General features: G+C 44.4%; 1 non-coding gene across 1 annotated transcript; it reads right to left on the bottom strand.

Annotated features, from left to right (window-relative positions):
- Positions 1–3,519: 3,519 nt before the first annotated feature.
- On the bottom strand, positions 3,520–3,606 carry TRNASTOP-UCA (transfer RNA opal suppressor (anticodon UCA)). Its single transcript has one exon. It is a non-coding gene; the product is annotated as a tRNA-Sec (tRNA).
- Positions 3,607–20,931: the final 17,325 nt, after the last annotated feature.

Genomic DNA, 20,931 nt, shown 5'->3' with positions numbered 1-20,931 from the left:
CATCTCCTCTAACCTTTTTTCTCCACACACCCCTCGCAAAAGGACAGCTATAACCCTGTAAGAAATGTGGGGGTTGGGGAGAGGACATTCCTTCTAAAAACTTGATTTTTAATCGCATATATGCCATGGTACTAAGCAGGCTGAGGTCTCTGTATAAAAAACTCTCAACTTTATTGATGGTTCTGTTAACTTTTCAGGCCTTTTATTCCATACAATGTAATACTCCATACCAAACAGCTGCTATCAAACTTATGCCCTCCTCAGTGAGGACATCAGGTAACTACAGCTTGAGCTAACGTTCCAAGCTCTTCAACACTTTCCTCCTCCTCTATGGACTGGCCCCAGCTGGGACAGAGACACGCTAAGCTGTGGGTTAGAAAAGCTCCCAATTTTAGCTCAACTCCAGGCTCAATCTGAAAGAAGGTTTCCTCAGCCTCGACGTAAAAGATCATGGTCCAATGGTAGGCAGGACAGGACTTTCTCTGTCTATGTGTTCACTTGGAAGAATTTTTACACACTCTCTGAGTGAAATACACAATGCTATGCTGTCATTTGCTGACTACTCCACAAACAGCTGTGGCGTGTTTGTGGCCCAAGAATCAGCTTTGTTCCATAGATTAAGGACACATTGAGATTCCCTTCCCACTGGGGAGAACAAGATTTTCGAGTTCTGCTTTATTAATTTAAAAAAATCCTATTAATGAATAAAGAGCAATCTAAGAACAACCTGTCATCATCACAGGAGCACCCAGGAGGTGGAATTAATCCACTCTGTGGCTAGACAGTTATCAGTTTGAAACCTACATCCAGACCGCTGAGGATCACAGAGTCAAAAAAGTACAACGCCTGCCAAGCAATATACAATACAGACAAATTGTTTTAACCGGAAGCAACACAATTCAGGTAGACGGAATTGTTCAGTCCCTTTGCTGTATGTATAATTGCTAGTTGGCATTCTCATTCCAAAGCAGGTGTCAAATAGTAGAACAAAAGAAGTAAAAGCTAGGGTTGCCTGATTCAGGAAAGATTAGGCTCTGATTTGCATTAGTCATGGTGGCAAAGGATCCTGGGATACTGAACACCTGTCATGCTCTCTCCTTATCAGTTTTAAACTGCCTGATACAGAGTGACAGGTTTCAGAGTAACAGCCGTGTTAGTCTGTATTCGCAAAAAGAAAAGGAGTACTTGTGGCACCTTAGAGACTAACCGATTTATTTGAGCATAAGCTTTCGTGAGCTGTAGCTCATGAAAACTTATGCTCAAATAAATTGGTTAGTCTCTAAGGTGCCACAAGTCCTCCTTTTCTTTTTGTTGATACAGAGTGGCAAATGTCAAATGGCTATGCAGCTTTTCAGAGGGGGGTGTTGTAGATTTATGAGAGCCAGGAGCTACCAGCACGTATTGGAACTAAATTCCCCTGCACACACCTCTTCTCCAGCTCCTGCTGCTGTTTTGTGAATGACATCTAAATCCACTTGTGAATCCCCCAACCTTTGGGGGGCTGAAACGATTGGGCAAACTCATGTCAAATTTGCAAATAGTTTAGGGTTGACTGAAACCGCATATTTTGCTGAATAAGCTATCGTTGGGGAGGCAGGAGGGAGAAGAGGAAAAGCCCACTTCTAATGGGGACCCCTTCATAAAGGCTTTGTGTTCTTTTTATTTATGTAGACATTCAGAGGTACCCTTCACAGGAGCATCTGACCCCTTCCCATGTATTGCTGAATTTAACATCATAAGGGATTTGAGTACAAAATATAAAATGACAAGCAACATTATAATACCTATTTTACAGAGAGAGGGAACAGATACACAAAGAGATACAGTGTCTTTCCTTGGTTATAGAATAATCCTATTTCACAGGCAGGTCTCAAAGAAAGATCTATTCCACTATCTGAGCAAAATTACCAGCTCTTCCCTTGTCTGAAAGCTGTAGCAGCCACCTTCTTAACGAACACTGGGTATCAAATCATCAATATCCGGGACTAAAGTAAAGATTAACTACTGTTGGAGCTGAAGCCCCAGGACTTTTAGCAATGACTTCTCACAGTCTCTGGTTTGGACAGATGGGGCATTAAAAAAGCTTAGAATTTTAAGACAGGATTTCCTGTAAGAAACCTAACACCAATCTCAAGCTAAGAAAAGCTTTTCCGTGTCTTGAAATGAAAGAGCCCGAGAAAAGGGCAGGCAGGTCAGAACACTTTCTGTCTGTGTCTTTGCTTGCACAGGGCACAACAAACTTTCCAGCTATGATTTTATATAAGAAGAACTTCTTACCTAATGCTGACACATGAAATCCTGAAGTATTGCTTTGTGTCTAATCTACAACTATGAGGGGCATATTTCCTTCATTGATGGCACAGTCATCATCTTCTTTCCACAAACACTGGACAGGGAAAGCTGATTCAGGAGCGACTTTCTCAGAGAGGAAAGCTCTCTAAATAAAGGCTGGAACACATGCTGAGACAGAAGGCCTGTCTGGCACATGGAGAACACCCAAGTGATGGAACTGAACCACTGTGTCACTAGACAGCTATGACCTTGAAACAGGTACCACATAGATCTGAAGCTCATTTAGGCGGCAAAATGCGCCACTCACCACACATTATAAAACCCAATAGAGATCAGATCTTGTAGCTTATCACTATGTAATCCACATAGAAGGAACTGTCTTGCTTCTGTGTTGAGTGCATAGTCTCCATTTGGCATGATCCCCTGAATACCGGTCTCCTTCCCCCTGTGAGGAGGAAGTGGAATGGCTCTCCGAAAGAGTAGGCTCTAATTTTCCTCCAGCATGGTGACAGAGCACCCTGGGATATTGAACAGCTCCCATTCTCTCTCCTTATCCTCTATAAGGGTGAAGCATACAGTAGCTAAGCTGAGAGATGACAGCTGATTATCAGAGTGTAGCATTGCATATCCGTAAAGCCCAGGCACTGCGAGCATGGTTTGGCATTTAATTCCTACACACAACATTTCCCATATTGGCCAGAAAGAAAAAAAAAACAGCCAAAAAAAAACAAAATACTGGCTGACTGAGGAACTATTTTGTTCTAATTTGTATGAAGAAGGAGACAAGGAATCCCAGAATATTGAACAAGAGCCATATGTTCTCTTTATCGAATCTCCAGCTGTCTTATACAGAGCTGGAGTCAGAGATCAGTGCAGTTTTGTACTCCCCAAAGTTGGGAATTGCTGTTCGAACTGGGCACTGAAGATTTACTTGAACCAGGAACTGTTTGGCCAGAGAAGAACAGTGAGACTAAACTAATTAGAATGGAGATAAAACGGCTTCTTCACTCTTCTCCCAGCAACAGCAACAACAAAAGGAGCGGTGCGGGTATTGCTTAAAGCCTGTGTTCTATTCAACTCTCCAGTTATTGCGATGGTCTCCTTCACATGCGTATTCCTTTACAGAGGGGTGAAGGTCATCTTGCAAAACTCCTCTTTCTAGATAGATTCTCAAAAGGGAGGACAGCATTCTCAGTCATGCAGCATGAGCCCTTGGTACTGCAACTGCACCCAGGAGGTGGAATTGAACCACTCCGTTGTCACAGAGCCAAAGGTTTGAAGCTTGTACCTCAGACCACTGAGGATCACCTGAGCAGAAACAACTATTCCACCTATTTCCAGTGACAGTTATATACACTGCTAGAAAGGTGCCACCCTGGCCCAGTGCTAGGTGTTATTGTCAGTTGGAATCATGTTTCTAACACTGGTTTCCTTTCTCCCATGAGGAATAAATGGAAGGGCTGGCTGAAGGAGGAAAAAGTTGATTCCAATTTGCAGCCCACCTGGTTGCAAAGGTTCCTGGGATACTGCCATATTCTCTCCTCATCCAGTATAAAACTGTTTGCTTTCCTATTCTTCCCTTTGCAAGAAGCAAACAAGAGACATTATGAGCATTTCTGTAAGGCTCTTGTGTTCTGTGTACTTGTCAAGTTACTGATATGGGCCCAGACAGCTTCTGATCCTCTCAAAGATATTCATACTTATTCTTAAATAGCACTTTTTGTTAGTAGATCTCAAAGCATTTTATAAAGGGGTCAGCACAGTTACTCCATTTTACAGAAGGGGAAACTGAGGTTGCATTAGTAGGAGCATTGCCAGCAGATCGAGGGAAGTGATTATTCCCCTCTATTCAGCACTGGTGAGGGCACATCTGGAGTACTGCATCCAGTTTTGGGCCCCCCGCTACAGAAAGGATGTGGACAAATTGGAGAGAGTCCAGCGGAGGGCAACGGAAATTATTAGGGGGCTGGGGGCACATGACTCATGAGGAGAGGCTGAGGATTCTGGGCTTATTTAGTCTGCGGAAGAGAAGAATGAGGGGGGATTTGATAGCAGCATTCAACTACCTGATGGGGGGTTCCAAAGAGGATGGACCTAGACTGTTTTTAGTGGTAACAGATAACAGAACAAGGAGTAGTGGTCTCAAGTTGCAGTTGGGGAGGTCTAAGTTGGGTATTACGAAAAACTATTTCACAAGGAGGGTGGTGAAGCACTGGAATGGGTTACCTAGGGAGGTGGTGGAATCTCCTTCCTTAGAGGTTTTTAAGGCCTGGCTTGACAAAGCCCTGGCTGGGATGATTTAGTCGGGGTTGGGTTCCGCTTTGAGCAGCTGCATTGATACAGATGTGTCGCTGTAAGCTCTGTTGTGTAGACATAGCCTTAGAAGTATATTGCTATGTCAATGGATGGCATCCTCCCAGCTCTCATTCATTCCTCAGTGTTGAGCTGAAGCACATTCAGATAACTGCTGCCTTCGTTTGTCAACTCTCACAATATTATCATGATATTTGGCACTTTTCTTATCACCCAGCTCCAAGAGCCAATTGAACATGTGAGAAACTCAGCTTAAGTTTTTTTTCCAGAGTAAGTTTCTAGCCCATGGTCATGGGGAAAAGCTTAGATTTGTGCCCCATAAAGGTTCACCAACTAGACAGAAAAGAGTAAGGTCCAAATGTACTATTTCTTTTAATTGGCTTCATGAACTTTTGGGTCCTGACTTCTGATTTTGGAATCGTTGGGGTTGGCAGTACTGGTTATGTCTACATAGTAAATACACACCCACAGCTGGCCCATGGCAGCTTACTTGGCTGTAGCCCAGACTCTGGTACAACGCGAGGTGGAAGGGTCAGCCCCGTGACACCAAGTCAGCTGACACAGAGTAGCCACAGGTATTTAATTACGGTGTAAACATACCCACTGTGACTGCCCCAGTTTTCACATCCTGCTAAAAGCAGGTCATCGACAGAGCTGCAGTGCTTTTGGTGAAGATGCTCTAAGATGATGGCAGAGAGCTCTCCTGTTGGCTTAATAAATCCACCTCCATCAGAGGAGGTAGCTGTGTCTCTTCTGCTGGCATAGCACTGTCTGTTGAGCAGTTAAGATTTTTACACACCCCTGAACAACATAGTTATACTAAAGTAAGTGTGTAATGTAGACCTGGCCTTAATGCTTGTGTTTGACAGGTGTGCTGGGGCTGCATGAGGAATGAAAGAAAAAGTAAAGGAAAACCAACACACAAATAAATGCACTTAAAGACATTTGCAGTAGCAAATGTGATGTTCTTCCTATGCCTCTCCTGATTTAGGGCAAGATTCTGATGCCCTTCATCACACTCACCTAGACTAGATTGGGATTGTGAGGAAGGACCTAACAAAACTCAGTGAGTGGACAACATGATGGCAGATGAAATTCAATGTAGACAAAAATGCAATGTAATGCACCCTGCAGCTTAGATGGGTTTCAAATTAACTGTGACCAATCAAGACCAAGATGAAGGCAGGACCCTGGGCCGCTTGATACCAACATCTGCTCACTGTGCAGTAGAAATCATAAAAGCAAACCCACTGGGCTATATAAAGAAAGGGACAGAGAATACGGAAAATGTTATAATGCCATTACAGACACGTCTGGTACATCCTAACCTGCACTTTAATCTAGGTACTATAGGCCCATTCCTAGGTTCATGAAGTTGCGTGATGACATCAAACTCTCAGCTTTCATTTTAAAAAATCTGTTTCTAGCCCTCATGGATGCAAGAGAAAGTTTGAAAATGAGAACTGAGTGCATGCCTGAGTTTTCAGACCAGAGTTCCAAGAAGTATGAACTGCCCTGTTCATTTAAACTCTGAAATCAGCTACTACACTCAAGACAATGAGATTCCCTGGTGCCAGGGTAAGACTAGATTGCCATAATTTAGCTCTATTTAGATTTGTTTAGATTTGGGTCTTTAGTTCTGGTGACCACATTTCAAAAGCGTATATTAGAAGCAGAAGGGGAAAGAAACGGTATGAAAATAATTAGAGGTACATCCAGCTGTAATATTCCCATGACTTTTTTTTTGCCTTTCCAAGCCGAACTGTCCCAGTCTTATTAATCTCTCCTCATATGGAAGCTGTTCCAGACCATTAATCATTTTTGTTGCCCATCTCTGAACCGTTCTCTAATTCTGACATATTAATTCTGAGATGGGGGGGACAAGAACTGCATGCAGTTTTGAAGGGGTGGATTCACATAGTGCCATTATTCACAGAGGGAGTTTGCCTGGGATCTGTCTGAGAGGAGGTACACTAAGTGCTGCATTAGGGGGGCTGTGTTGGTGAGTATCTGAGTGTCTGTTGCAGGGACAGTTTCACCGTGTGCTTGATTGATTGTTTGAAAAGTGTGAATTGGGAGTGCTTTGTTCCAGGTGAGCCTTGAGTGGGCCTGACTGCTCTAAAAAGCCAGTCAGCTGCGAACTAGCTGAGCAGCGAACAGCAGAGAGGCTAACAGAGGGAGTTCGCCTGGGGAGAGCCCTCTGAGGTTTACATCTTACAGGCTTCTCTGAGTAGTTACTACAACTCCTGAGAAAGCTCGTAGAAGGAAGGTAATATGGATGGGGAGCGTTCAGCTGTTGTGACCTGCACTGGATGTGCCATGTTTGTCTTTCTTCCACAGGACAGAAGCGACTTTGTCTGTACAAAGTGCAAGATGTTTCTCCAGACCTTGAACCTTCTCTTCCAATATGGAGACTAAGTATTGACCCTGCACTGCATAAGAGAAACTGAAGAGTTCCTGGACAGACGTCAGGATATGCTTCTACGGACACAATGTTCTGAAGATTCAGAGCAGGCTGCACTGTGGGGACAGGAGGACGTTGAAGAAATTTGACAGCATGTGACCTCCAGAAGAAGAAAGGGGAGAGTCCATGTACCAGCAATGCAGATACAGGTAAGCAACAGTTTTCATGTCCTCTCCACAGGTACTAGTGCGGAGAGTGGACTAGATGATACTTCTGAGGGAAGGGAACAGAAGGAGACTCCACCGATTGGAAGGCATGAGATGCACTGTCCTAGGGATGGGGGTTCCACGACCACCGTCCCAAGAGAAGGAGGCAGGTGGTGGTGCTCAGGTATGCTCTTCTCAGGCGGACTGAGTCATCCATCTGCCGCCCCGACCGGGAAATCTGAGAAATCTGCTGCTTGCCAGGAGCTAGGATTCACGATGGGATGGAGAGACTGCCGAGACTCATCAAGCCCTGGGATCACTACCCCTTCCTGCTTCTCCATGTGGGCACCAATGATACTGCCAAGAATGACCTTCAGTGAATCACTGTAGACTATGTGGCTCTGGGAAGAAGGATAAAGGAGTTTGAGGAGCAAGTGGTGTTCTCGTCCATCCTCCCCGTTGAAGGAAAAGGCCTAGGTAGAGACTGTTGAATCATGGAAGTCAACGAATGGCTACACAGGTGGTGTTGGAGAGAAGGCTTTGGATTCTTTGACCATGGGATGGTGTTCTAAGAAGGAGGCGTGCTAGGTAGAGACGGGCTCCACCTAACGAAGAGAGGGAAGAGCATCTTTGCAAGCAGTCTGGCTAACCTAGTGAGGAGAGCTTTAAACTAGGTTCACCAGGGGAAGGAGACCAAAGCCCTGAGGTAAGTGGGGACCTGGGATACCAGGAGGAAGCATGAGAAGGAGAGCGTGAGAGGGGAGGGCTCCTGCCTCATATTGAGAAAGAAGGATGATCAGCGAGTTATCTCAAGTGCCTATACACAAATGCAAGAAGCCTGGGAAACAAGCAGGGAGAACTGGAAGTCCTGGCACAGTCAAGGAATTGTGATGTGATTGGAATAACAGAGACCTGGTGGGATAACTCACATGCCTGGAGTACTTTCATGGATGGATATAAACTGTTCAGAAAGGACAGGCAGGGCAGAAAAGGTGGGGGAGTTGCATTGTATGTAAGGGAGCAGTATGACTGCTCAGAGCTCCGGTATGAAACTGCAGAAAAACCTGAGAGTCTCTGGATTAAGTTTAGAAGTGTGAGCAACAAGGGTGATGTCGTGGTGGGATTCTGCTATAGACCACCGGACCGGGGGATGAGGTGGACGAGGCTTTCTTCCGGCAACTAACGGAAGTTACTAGATCGCAGGCCCTGGTACTCATGGGAGACTTCAATCACCCTGATATCTGCTGGGAGAGCAATACAGCGGTGCACAGACAATCCAGGAAGTTTTTGGAAAGTGTAGGGGACAGTTTCCTGGTGCAAGTGCTGGAGGAACCAACTAGGGGCTGAACTCTTCTTGACCTGCTGCTCACAAACCGGGAAGAATTAGTAGGGGAGGCAAAAGTGGATGAGAACCTGGGAGGCAGTGGCCATGAGATGGTCGAGTTCAGGTTCCTGACACAAGGAACAAAGGAGAGCAGCAGAATACGGACTCTGGACTTCAGAAAAGCAGACTTTGACTTTCTCAGGGAACTGATGGGCAGGATCCCCTGGGAGAATAACATGAGGGGGAAAGAAGTCCAGGAGAGCTGACTGTATTTCAAAGAATTCTTATTGAGGTTACAGGGACAAACCATCCCGATGTGTAGAAAGAATAATAAATATGGCAGGTGACCAGCTTGGCTTAATGGTGAAATCCTTGCTGATCTTAATCACAAAAAAGAAGCTTACAAGAAGTGGAAGATTGGACAAATGACCAGGGAAGAGTATAAAAATATTGCTCGGGTATGCAGGAGGGAAATCAAGAAGGCCAAATCACACCTGGAGTTGCAGCTAGCAAGATATGTTAAGAGTAACAAGAAGGGTTTCTTCAGGTATGTTGGCAACAAGAAGCATCTCAGGGAAAGTGTGGGCCCCATACTGAATGCGGGAGGCAACCTAGTGACAGAGGATGTGGAAAAAGCTAATGTACTGAATGCTTTTTTTTGCCTCTGTCTTCACGAACAAAGTAAGCTCCCAGACTATTGCACTGGGCAGCACAGCATGGGGAGGAGGTGACCAGCCCTCTGTGGAGAAAGAAGTGGTTCGGGACTATTTAGAAAAGCTGGACAAGCACAAGTCCATGGGGCCGGATGCGCTACATCCGAGAGTGCTAAAGGAGTTGGCAGATGTGATTGCAGAGCCATTTGCCATTATCTTTGAAAACTCATGGCGATCGGGGGAAGTCCTGGAAGACTGGAAAAAGGCTAATGTAGTGCCCATCTTTAAAAAAGGGAAGACAGAGGATCTGGGGAACTACAGGCCAGTCAGCCTCACCTCCGTCCCTGGAAAAATCATGGAGCAGGTCCTCAAGGAATCTATTCTGAAGCACTTAGAGGAGAGGAAAGTGATCAGGAACAGTCAGCATGGATTCACCAATGGCAAGTCATGCCTGACTAATCTAATTGCCTTCTATGATGAAATAACTGGCTCTGGGGAAGAGGGGAAAGCAGTGGACTTGTTATTCCTTGACTTTAGCAAAGCTTTTGACACAGTCTCCCACAGTATTCTTGCCAGCAAGTTAAAGAATTATGGGCGGATGAATGGAGTATAAAGGTGGATAGAAAGCTGACTAGATTGTCGGGTTCAACTGGTAGTGATCAATGGCTCCATGTCTAGTTGGCAGCCGGTATCAAGTGGAGTGCCCCAAGGGTCGGTCCTGGGGCCGGTTTTGTTCAATATCTTCATAAATGATCTGGAGGATGGTGTGGATTGCACTCTCAGCAAGTTTGCAGATGACACTAAACTGGGAGAAGAGGTAGATACGCTGGTAGGTAGGGATAGGATACAGAGGACCCTAGACAAATTAGAGGATTGATCCAAAAGAAATCTGATGAGGTTCAACAAGGACAAGTGCAGAGTCCTGCATTTAGGACCGAAGAATCCCATGCACCGCTTGTGACGAAGTGGGACTGTTCTTAATGTTTCCTCTGAATAATGTTGGGGTGCCTCAGTTTCCCCTATGCCTTTCTTAAGTCTCTAGGTGGTGGGATGAAGGGGTGTAATTGTTGCAGAGCAAAGGGCCCAGGTACATAAATGGCTGACACTCTGTCTCCTGGCAACTGATGGCCTGGGCCCTTCCCCTCTGCAAGGTGATAGCTAAAGGGGTTGGAGAACAAAGGAATCAGGTGACCTCCTGGCCCAGGAAAGAGACAAAGCCCAGAAGAGGAGTGGCTGGTGGGTGAGTTAGTTTGGGCTGGCTGGGGATGAGGAGTGAAGTGCAGACATGGTTGTCTGGCTCAGTGCCCCCCTCCCCGTCCCCCCCCCGCCCAAATGGACTGGGCTGAGGGGTCCTGTTCTCTGTACCTGCAAGCTCTGTTTTAGATCATGTGCCTGCCATCTAATAAACCTCTGTTTTACTGGCTGGCTAAGAGTCACGTCTGACTGCAAAGTTGGGGAGCAGGACTCTCTGGCGGACTTGCTGTGGGAAGCGCACTGAGGAGCAGAGGATGCTGAATGCTCCCAGGTCAAACCAAGAAAGGTGGAAGCTGTGTGAGCTTTTTGCCCTGAATACAGTCTGCTCACAGAGAGGAGACATCACCAGAGTCCTAACTGGCTTCATAGGGAGCAGTTCCAGAGCATTGCCCAGAGATTCTGTGACACCGCTACAGACTAGGGACCGAATGGCTCGGCAGCAGTTCTGCAGAAAAGGACCTAGGGGTTTCAGTGGATGGGAAGCTGGATCTGAGTCAACAGTGTGCCCTTGTTGCCAAGAAGGCCAATGGCATTTTGGGATGTATAAGTAGGGGCATTGCCAGCAGATCGAGGGACGTGATTGTTCCCCTCTATTTGACATTGGTGAGGCCTCATCTGGAGTACTGTGTCCAGTTTTGGGCCCAACGTTACAAGAAGGATGTGGAAAAATTGGAAAGTGTCCAGTGGAGGGCAACAAAAATGATTAGGGGTCTGGAACACATGACTTATGAGGAGAAGCTGAGGATTCTGGGCTTATTTAGTCTGCAGAAGAGAAGAATGAGGAGGGATTTGATAGCTGCTTTCAACTACCTGAAAGGGGTTTCCAAAGAGGATGGCTCTAGACTGTTCTCAGTGGTAGCAGATGACAGAACAAGGAGTAATGGTCTCAAGTTGCAGTGGGGAAGGTTTAGGTTGGATATTAGGAAAAACTTTTTCACTAGGAGGGTGGTGAAGCACTGGAATGCGTTACCTAGGGAGGTGGTGGAAATTTTTAAAGTCAGGCTTGACAAAGCCCTGGCTGGGATGATTTAGTTGGGGATTGGTCCCGCTTTGAGCAGGGGGTTAGATTAGATGACCTCCTGAGGTCCCTTCCAACCCTGATATTCTATGAGTCTCTGATTATGATATTTACTGTTTTATTATCTGTCCCATTCCTAATGGTTCCTAATATTCTGTTAGCTTTTTTGACTGTCGAGGCACACTGAGCGGATGTTTTCAGAGAACTGTACACAATGACTCCCAGATCTCTTTCTTGAGTAGTGACAACTAATTTAGGCCCCACCATTTTATGTGTATAGTTAGGAATATGTTCTCCACTATGAATTATTTTGCATGTATCAACATATAATTTCATCTACCATTTTGTTGCCTAGTCTCCCAGTTTTGCAAGCTCCCTTTATAACTCTTCTCAGTCTGTTGTGGACTTAACTATCTTGAGTAATTTCGTATCATCTGCAAACTTTGCCACCTTACTGTTTACTCCTCTGTATTTAAAATAAACTAGGAGATTTTTTTTTCCAAAGTCAGAAGAAACAATTAAGATCTGTACAGCAGATGCACTCAATGCACTTGTTCAGGACACTGCAGTAAAACCAGGAAACTGACATTTTAAAAAAATCCCCCGGTTCTCCCTTCCCTCTACATTGACATTTTTTGCCGATTACAATTTTCCGACTACAATCTTGAAGGATCAGATTATATAACATGAGCTAGAATCCTTGACACTTTGTCCCTCTCCTAGAATGTGCATCTGAATGTATTTATGTTCCGTGTGCCAGTTAAGCTTTCTCATAATCTTCCAAGGAGGCAAAATACATAAATATATAATAAAAAATATCAAAGTGATTCACCTGGAGGCTTCTTTCCCTCGCCCCTCATTGACAATAATAAAAGGTGCCAGAAGCAGAATTCTGTCACGCTAACCTGTCCGATTGATTTAAAGGAAAGAAACCATAACACAGGAAGTGTTATTTCCTCAAGAGTCTACAGGAGACAATTAGACAAGTGTCCAAATCGTCCCTCCCAACTGTTGGCAAATGGAGATGTGTGCAACCAGACACAACTACAGCCTGAAGTGGAAATGGCCTATCCTATTAAGCGTACTTCTATACCAACATTTTAATTTGCTTTTACTAGGGGGTAGTCGAAATGGGATCTTTCAGCATAGTGTGTGACTCATGGCAGAAATGAAGCCTGCCTTTATGCAATTAATGTTGATGACAGTCTTTGACACTACACTGTAAAGGCTAGAGACCTGACTAGAATAGTCTGCAGCACAGCAGAACATAACAAAATGTGCAATATGAGACATTACCTAAAAGAGGCCCTGGGGCTGCGTTTTGCTACTTATCTGGCATCTACCGAATTGCATAATAGAGTAGGGGCAGCATGGAGCTCAATCACAAACCATCAACAGAATCTGGGGAGACGCTGTAGCATGGTAAAGTTTGCTCGCTCTCACTGTCGCATTCCTAAAAGGTTGTGCAACATGATGAACACCCCCCCACACACACACACACACAGTGGAATCTGGGATGATTTAAGGCTCCGTTTAATTACACTACAAATTACATATGTGCTCATTCACATCAAGGGAGAGCACATTTCCAGCAAAGCCAAGGCGAAAGATGGTGCAGTCCCATATGATTTAACACATAAAAGATATCGGGCATGGGAGTCCTTGGACGCTGCTTTGCAAATGGATCACACTTTGTTCCAGAACTCTGGACACTTAACATTCAGATGGCTTCAGGGTGGATGCACAATGTGTGCTCTTCACTCACATATATCAGCTCACAGGTGAGGAGTAGGTAACTACTGTCATAGAGACTACTCAGTGCTCCTTAGTCTTTCATCACTCAGGCATTTAGATACTGCTTACAAATTACAGGCTATGGCTTTCTGAATACTTACTTATTTTTAAAACTAGTGGGATAGTCTAGATCGGAGACCCATCTCAGGTTACTGTTACACACTTTAAAAATGTCATTTAGAAGCTGCATTTTTTAAAAAAAAGTTTTATCTGGATACATATCAGATTAATTAGTTTCAGCATATTAATGAACTTGGCACTGACTGGTGAAATATGGAACATCACAAAAGGTAACAATGGCAACAAAATATACACCAAAGACAATAAGTGCTTTATTATTGAAATATAGCATACATAAAATATTTTCTTTTTATTAAAAAACCCAAGGAAATTCACACCTAATCAAACTTCATTTAATGTTAGTTCAGGCTGTTCTCACAGCACTCACCAGGGAGGTGGGAGACTCAGGACCAAGACCCCTGCTCCAAAGAACTTTTTAAATTATTTATTTATCCACCGTGGAATAGCTTTCACAGCAGAGACTGAGGGAGCCCCACATCAGAATATCCCATAGCCCAGTGATTAGAGCACCCACCCGAGAGGCAGGAGATACCTGTTCAAATCCCTTCTCCCTAGAGAAGGGACTTGAACTGAGGGTCTCCCAGCTGAATACCCTCACCTCGAGGCTAAAACCTTTGAGGGAGGTCATTGTTATTGTCCTCCTCTCTCTCCTCCCCTGCCCAGTTTTGTGTTAAATGTATAGGCACCTAATGCCAAGAGGGGGTTTGCAGCTGAGGAGCTCAAGTAGAGGTAGGTGCCACCGTGCAGTCTTGATTCAGGTGCCTATCTTTGAGAGGGGCAGGGCTTAGCACACACTCCTCAGCTTGGCATCTCCCATTGACTAATTTAGGTGAGGCGCAGCCTATCATTCTGGCTTTTGTGAATCCCATTCTGAGTCACCATCTCCTCATTCTGTGTACATGGAGTCAAGGTGTAAAACTCAGGCTTTGTGAATCCTGGTGATCTTTCTAGACATCTATAAGTTAGGCAGGGTGATGCTTCAGCGTCACCCTGCCTAAGTGTCTTTCTGAATCTTGCCCCTGGAGTCTATTCCTGCCTCTGACACTAAATTCTCGTGTGATGCTGTGCAAGTCACTTACACCCAACTTTTCACAGGTGGTTATTTCTGCATGTACTTATAGGGTGTATTATAATGCATACATGCAAGGAGGACAAATTAAGGTGCAGTGACAATGTTCATTCTGGCGTTTCCTAACTTGAGAGTGCTTGACAGTGACCATTTTTAATCCTTAACTTTGTATTTCCTAATATTTTGTGGTTTAGTTTATTGATAAGAGCAACCTTAACTAATACTGAACCAAGTTTTCTGCTTGTAGATTTGTAGGACAGTGCTACCTGGAGATACAGCTGAGATTGGGAACCCCATGTTTCAAAGTGCTCTTACAAATATATGCTGAAAGACAGACCCTACTGCTGCAGAATTTACAATCTAAGTAGACAAGACACAGAAAGTGTCGGAGTGGAAACCAAGGCACAAAGAGGTAAAATGCGTTTCCCAAGGTCACACCTCAGACCAGTGGCAGAGCTGTTAATAGACCGCACATCTTTTGAGTCCCAGTCCAGTGCTTTATCTACTGGAGAACAGTGATGCTCAACACGCACAAAACAGCCATTTCCATAGGCAGAGTGGATAAAACTTCTTCCCCCTTCCTCCTGTTAGGTCAGGTTTCAAGCCCATCTGAGATCCTAGAGTTTGATGTTCTCATATCAAAACCTGGTGGATGGCATATCATTTGCCATTAATGATGCATAGCCATTAAGAGGCAGGCGTAGTGAGGTGTTCTCCTGGGAGATGGGTAAAGGCAGAGGTCATCAGAAGGACATCACAGAAGAACTTACCCATCAGCACCCTAACGACTCCTAGAGACAAAGCAGACATCAGCTCTCACAGTCACCAGTCCTGTTAATCCTCAGTAGTCACTCAAAATGTTCACAACATGCCACAATGGAAGACAATCTATTTACCACATGCTTGAGCATGCGGTGACAGTAACACAACTGTAAAGCAGCTCAGCGTCGTCTGTAGTAATATTGACATTTCAGGGCAGATGTGTGATGACTCAGCTAAGCCGCACATCGCAAGTGGCCTTATTGCTAATTTTATCTGAGACTGGTTGTGTGCAGTTCTAGGTGATTTGTGCTGAATTTGGCTCAAATGTGATTCATACCCAATGGTCCAAAATAATAGTAAATTCAAATAGCACTGGAGAGTGGGGCTCATTTTCTTTGTATCTGCTGAATGTGGGCACCCATTAGCATTATCAGGCTCATTGTACTGAGAATCCAATATCTGCGTGCAAAATGGCATTGGGTAGATGTAGGACTGCTCTGAGTTCAGCTCTATTATTTTCAGTTATAGACAATCACTCCTAATGCCACCTAACTTTCCACACTTGTTAGGCCTGCAAAAGTCATGACACAGTAAGCAAACGGCACTGCATTGCTTTAATTGGAATGTAGACACTTGTGACTGGCATCAACTGAGTCTCTGCTGAGTGTGATGATGGTGATATGTCCTCTGCTACTCAGTGTGACTAAGGGTGAACAATTGGGTCCCAAATGTGCCGGACTGACTGCTGCAGTGTTTGAATGGGGCCATTACAGGCAGAGAGCAGGAGATTTAAAGGAGGAAAATAGAAGTGAAGGGAAGCATAGAATGAGAAAGGAGTCCTGGGGAAGAGATAAAAGGAGCAAGAAATGAGAAGCGTGGAGAATAAAAGTAGGAACTGGGGAGAAAAAGACAGGGAGGGGTGGAGGGAAGGAGACTGGGGCAGCAGGAATGGTGGGGGAGAAAGATGAGGAAAAATGGGAGGAAAGAAAAGAGAGACGGGAGAATATGAGAAAACAAAGGCACAAAGAGAGAAAATAGAAATGACAGAGAACAAGTGTGTCATAAATATAAAGGGAAGGGTAAACACCTTTAAAATCCCTCCTGGCCAGAGGAAAAATCCTTTCACCTATAAAGGGTTAAGAAGCTAGGATAACCTCGCTGGCACCTGACCAAAATGACCAATGAGGAGACAAGATATTTTCAAAAGCTGGGAGGAGGAACAAAAACAAAGGGTCTGTGTCTGTCTGTGTGATGCTTTTGCCGGGGACAGAACAGGAATGGAGTCTTAGAACTTAGTAAGTAATCTGGCTAGGTATGCGTTAGATTATGATTTCTGTAAATGGCTGAGAAAATGAGTTGTGCTGAATAGAATGGATATTCCTGTCTGTGTGTCTTTTTGTAACTTAAGGTTTTGCCTAGAGGGAGTCTCTATGTTTTGAATCTAATTACCCTGTAAGGTATTTACCATCCTGATTTTACAGAGGTGATTCTTTTTTACTTTTTACTTCTATTAAAATCCTTCTTTTCGGAAACTGAATGCTTTTTCATTGTTCTTAAGATCCAAGGGTTTGGGTCTGTGGTCACCTATGCAAATTGGTGAGGATTTTTACTAAACCTTCCTCAGGAAGTGGGGTGCAAGGGTTGGGAGGATTCTGGGGGTAAAGACGATTCCAAAGAACGCTTTCTTAGGAACCCAGAGAAACGTTTGGTGGTGGCAGAGGAAGTCCAAGGGCAAAGGGTAAAATAGTTTGTATCTTGGGGAAGTTTTAACCTAAGCTGGTAAAAGTAAGCTTAGGAGGTTTTCATACAGGTCCCCACATCTGTACCCTAGAGTTCAGAGTGGGGAAGGAACCTTGACAAAGTGATTTCTCTGACTACAGTGAGAAAGAAAGAAACCCCCAGAAAAGATGCTGTCTTGCACCTTCCAATTATAAAAGCAATGTCAAAAGCTTAATAAAATTCCTCAGGATGGGGGAAGGTGTTGGGCAGGGGGTTGGGAGGGGCGAAGAGACATGGGGTCATCCAATAGGAATGAATGATAAATGGCTCAAACATCATCATGGTTATTACCAGATCTGCCTACTAGCATGTTGAAGTTCTGTTAGGTGCAAGTGCTTGTTGATAAGTTTGGTTAAATAACTATACACATGCTGCGGTCCACTCCCTGTCAAAACAGAATGTAACACTGTGTTAGGGTGTCTTCACACAAAGGTGGAGAAAGGGTTAATGTAGGCCTGAGAGGCCAATTATCTCATCTCCTTGCATCTGAAGGGTGAGACAGACCCAATGAAAGAGGAGCCCCAGCTGGGGGAAGAACTGGGTGGTTTCTAGGAAGAAAGAAGGCCCCATGTAGAAGGTGACAGCAGGGAGAGGGGAAAAATTCTATAGTCCTTTTCTGGACAGAGAAGCTGTTTCAGGAGGATGGGAAAGGAGAGTAGCGGTGAAGGTGATCCCTGGAGTGGGCCTGAGAGAAGGCCAACCCACAGGCAGACAGACGTGGGGGTCAAAGGGAGTTGACAATGCAAAGTAGGGGCAAGACTCCAGGGAGCTCACCTTTGACAGTCAGTGCTGTGCAGAAGAATGGAGCACTGGGGAGGATCCAGGAGGGATTAAAAATTCGAGCCTGAGAAAGGGGCAGAAGTTGCTTTTGTTGTGTTTGGGCTTTGAGTTTGGTTGTAAGACTCCGGGTAGAAGCTCTGGGCCCACTGCTCAGATGGAAGAGTGGAATGGAAATGGAGCACTGGAGGGATGGAAGGTGTTAGACTGATGCCTAGTATTGCACAGGATTCTATCTATGCGGGATGCGGAGACCCAGGAATGGGGAGACTTTAAAGTGACCTGGCCCCAGGGCTGAATGATGAGAAAAGAGACCACTGCAGGGCCAGAGCAGTGGTCAGCAGGGAGCTCAAGGTGACAAATGAGATGCTGCACCATGCCCAGCCATGAATGAGAGTGTTTGTGGCAGGTATGCTCTTCTACAGACACCCTGCCCTCTAAAACACTGTTGCAACAACTTCAAGAAGCACATCTCTGCCTGCGTGTGACTCTAAATATGACTGTTCTTGACAAATATATGGGGGGGTGGGGAAGGGGAGGAGCTATTGAAGCAAAAAGGGTAATGTTGGCGTAAGTACAAAAGGGTATTGACTCTCTATACCTAAACTCTGAATGGAAATGAGAAGCAGTGGGGACGAACAACCCAACTAGTTCTAAGATGGAGCTTGATAAATTAACAACGAGGATTATATGGTGGGGTTGACCTGTGACAGCAGGGGACTGGACTTAACGAGCCAGGAGGTACAGTGTAGTCCTATGTCCTAGTTCCCTAATAACAGCTGCAGTTTCTTTGGATGTGGTGGGGAATTGTCCGTGTTTTGGCTGGGTATAAAATAAAAGCAATATATTTGATTTCAAAGGCAGCTTCAGAAGGGAATGAGCTAAACTTGACATTGTAAGTTCTTAAGGATGAATCTGTTAGGTTTCCTTGTTTTGCTTTATAATTATACAATGCTGATTTGACCTACCTGAGCCTGTCTTGGATCAGTGACCTGGAGATCAAGACTGGTATTTTCAAGGGGAGGACTAAGGGATTTAAGTGCCCAAGTTACAAAATGTCGGTGGGATTTAGGCACCATGGAACACTGTAGCCTAAAGTGTCCTTCATGCATTAGCAATGCCCTGAGCCATCCCCTCCTTATAATGATAGAGCTGAACCTATGAGGTTCAGACAGAGTAACCTGCCGATATCATCACACTAAATACCTGAAGAAAACATGGTTATTTTTTTGGGTCAGTCAGACCTGCAAAGGGAAGGGCTGATCACAAGGTGGATGAGCCAATTTTTCTTCACTTATTGCTTCTGGTTTTAAACCAAAGCAGCTAAATACAAAGCAGGCATGAAGGTGAGAGAAGAAAGGAATGTTGATTCAACCGTGAATTACTGGGCTTTTTCTTTTCACTTTGTCACCAGATCTCATGTAAATTAATCCTACTGCTTTAACATTTAATTTAGTATGAAAAACATATCCTGGTTCATATCTGTTAATGTTGCATATGAATTATAAAATGCTATGCTTTCATAAAATGCTGTGTTTAACGTGATCGTGAGACACAGTTAATTTCACTGTTTGCTGTGCAGAGTTACACAACCTCCAGATTGCAAGGGTCAATACTAGCGTACTAGTTTTCTTTTAATTTCTCCTCTCATCTGCTGAGGTAAAGTTGACTATGCAGTAGCACTGTTGAGAAACTGGGATAAACAAATGCAAAGATTACCCTTAAGATACCTGAATCCCTCTTATTTACTGAGGACCAGATTCAGTAAAGCATCACTATTCAGGAAGGCATTTAAGCACATGCTTAATAGTGTTAGCCAATACACATAATGGTGTTAGCCAATACAGACATGTATTGGCTAAGGGCATACAATATTAATATTGTATTATACTAAACGTGGGCAGTTATGTTAACCAAGTTATATCTTTCTCACCGTTCGACCCAATTATGTCACTAATACTCTGGAAAGCTAAAAGTAGCTTTTGGCATTAGCGAATATATGAAGCCGGTCAAAGCAAGAGACATTCGTCCTATATTTTAGTACAGGTGCCTTCACAGGCAAATGGTTTAAAATGTAGTAACCAAAACAGAGATAAGGAAAGGTCCAGAATAACAAGTTAGGGAACTGGCACAAGCTGGTGGGTTGGATCTTAATGGACACAAAGTGCTTTCTAACTTGTAAGCAAGCAGACTATAAATAGAAGTGGTTTGGGGGCATATTTCAAAGCACACCTACTTTAAGATCAACATGCTGTGAGGTAAGAATTTCTTCCCCCAAAAGGGGTGTGTTTGTCTCCCTTTAGTATTCTACTACTTTCTTAGACAAGCTTTGACTAAGTGTGGTTATTTGGTCTTTTGAACACGTTTTAGTGGTAGGAGAGCCTGGGTCCAATCACTCTTCTGTTATTTGTCCAGAGTTCAACAGCATCAGCAGAAAATCCCACAGCTCAGTGGTTACAGCACTTTCCCGAGAAGATTTGAACAGGATCTCCCTCCTATCTCCTCCTCTGAGAGAGAGTGGGGGGCTTTGAATCTGCGTTTCTCATATCCTAGGTTAGAACAGCTCTGGGCTAAAAGTTATAAGATGGGCACCTTCTCTTCCTCCAAAGAGATTTTGAATGGGACCTGATCTGGTAGATGTACTGGGAGGGTGCCTGGTGGATTGGGCCTCACACACGACCTGGGGGCCAAATGCCTGTCTTGTCCTGGTTCATGAGTTTCTCTGGGGTTTAGGCAAGAGATAGGTATCCGGATGCCCCTGGTGAGGCATCAGTGCATGTGCCCAGAGACAAAAACATATGTGCTGAGGGACTTTTACTTAGGAAAGGTTTGGCACTGAGTGAGTTTAGGAACCTACAGGATTAAGCATAGCAATGGAGCCAAAACTGGAATTTAGATGCCTAAAGCTGAGCATTAGGTACCTATGTATCTTCCTGGACAACACCCTAAGTTCCTAAAAGCAGCATTGATGTAATGGAAGTTAGGAACCTAAATACATCTGAGGATATGGGCTCGGGTTACTTATTTTGGTGCCTTAAGGATTTAGGAGCCTAATGAGGCATTTATTTTTCAAAATCTTAGCCCACTTGCTTATCAATATTCATTCCCTGTTAAAACAACTTGGCACATCTAATATTCTGCTTTGCTGATTTCAAACAATCACACTAGTCATCAACATTTATTACAGTATTTTAACACTCAATTC

This window comes from Lepidochelys kempii, chromosome 4 (assembly GCF_965140285.1).
Source record: "Lepidochelys kempii isolate rLepKem1 chromosome 4, rLepKem1.hap1, whole genome shotgun sequence".
Taxonomy (NCBI): domain Eukaryota; kingdom Metazoa; phylum Chordata; order Testudines; family Cheloniidae; genus Lepidochelys; species Lepidochelys kempii.
This window is presented reverse-complemented; position numbering and strand designations above follow the sequence as displayed.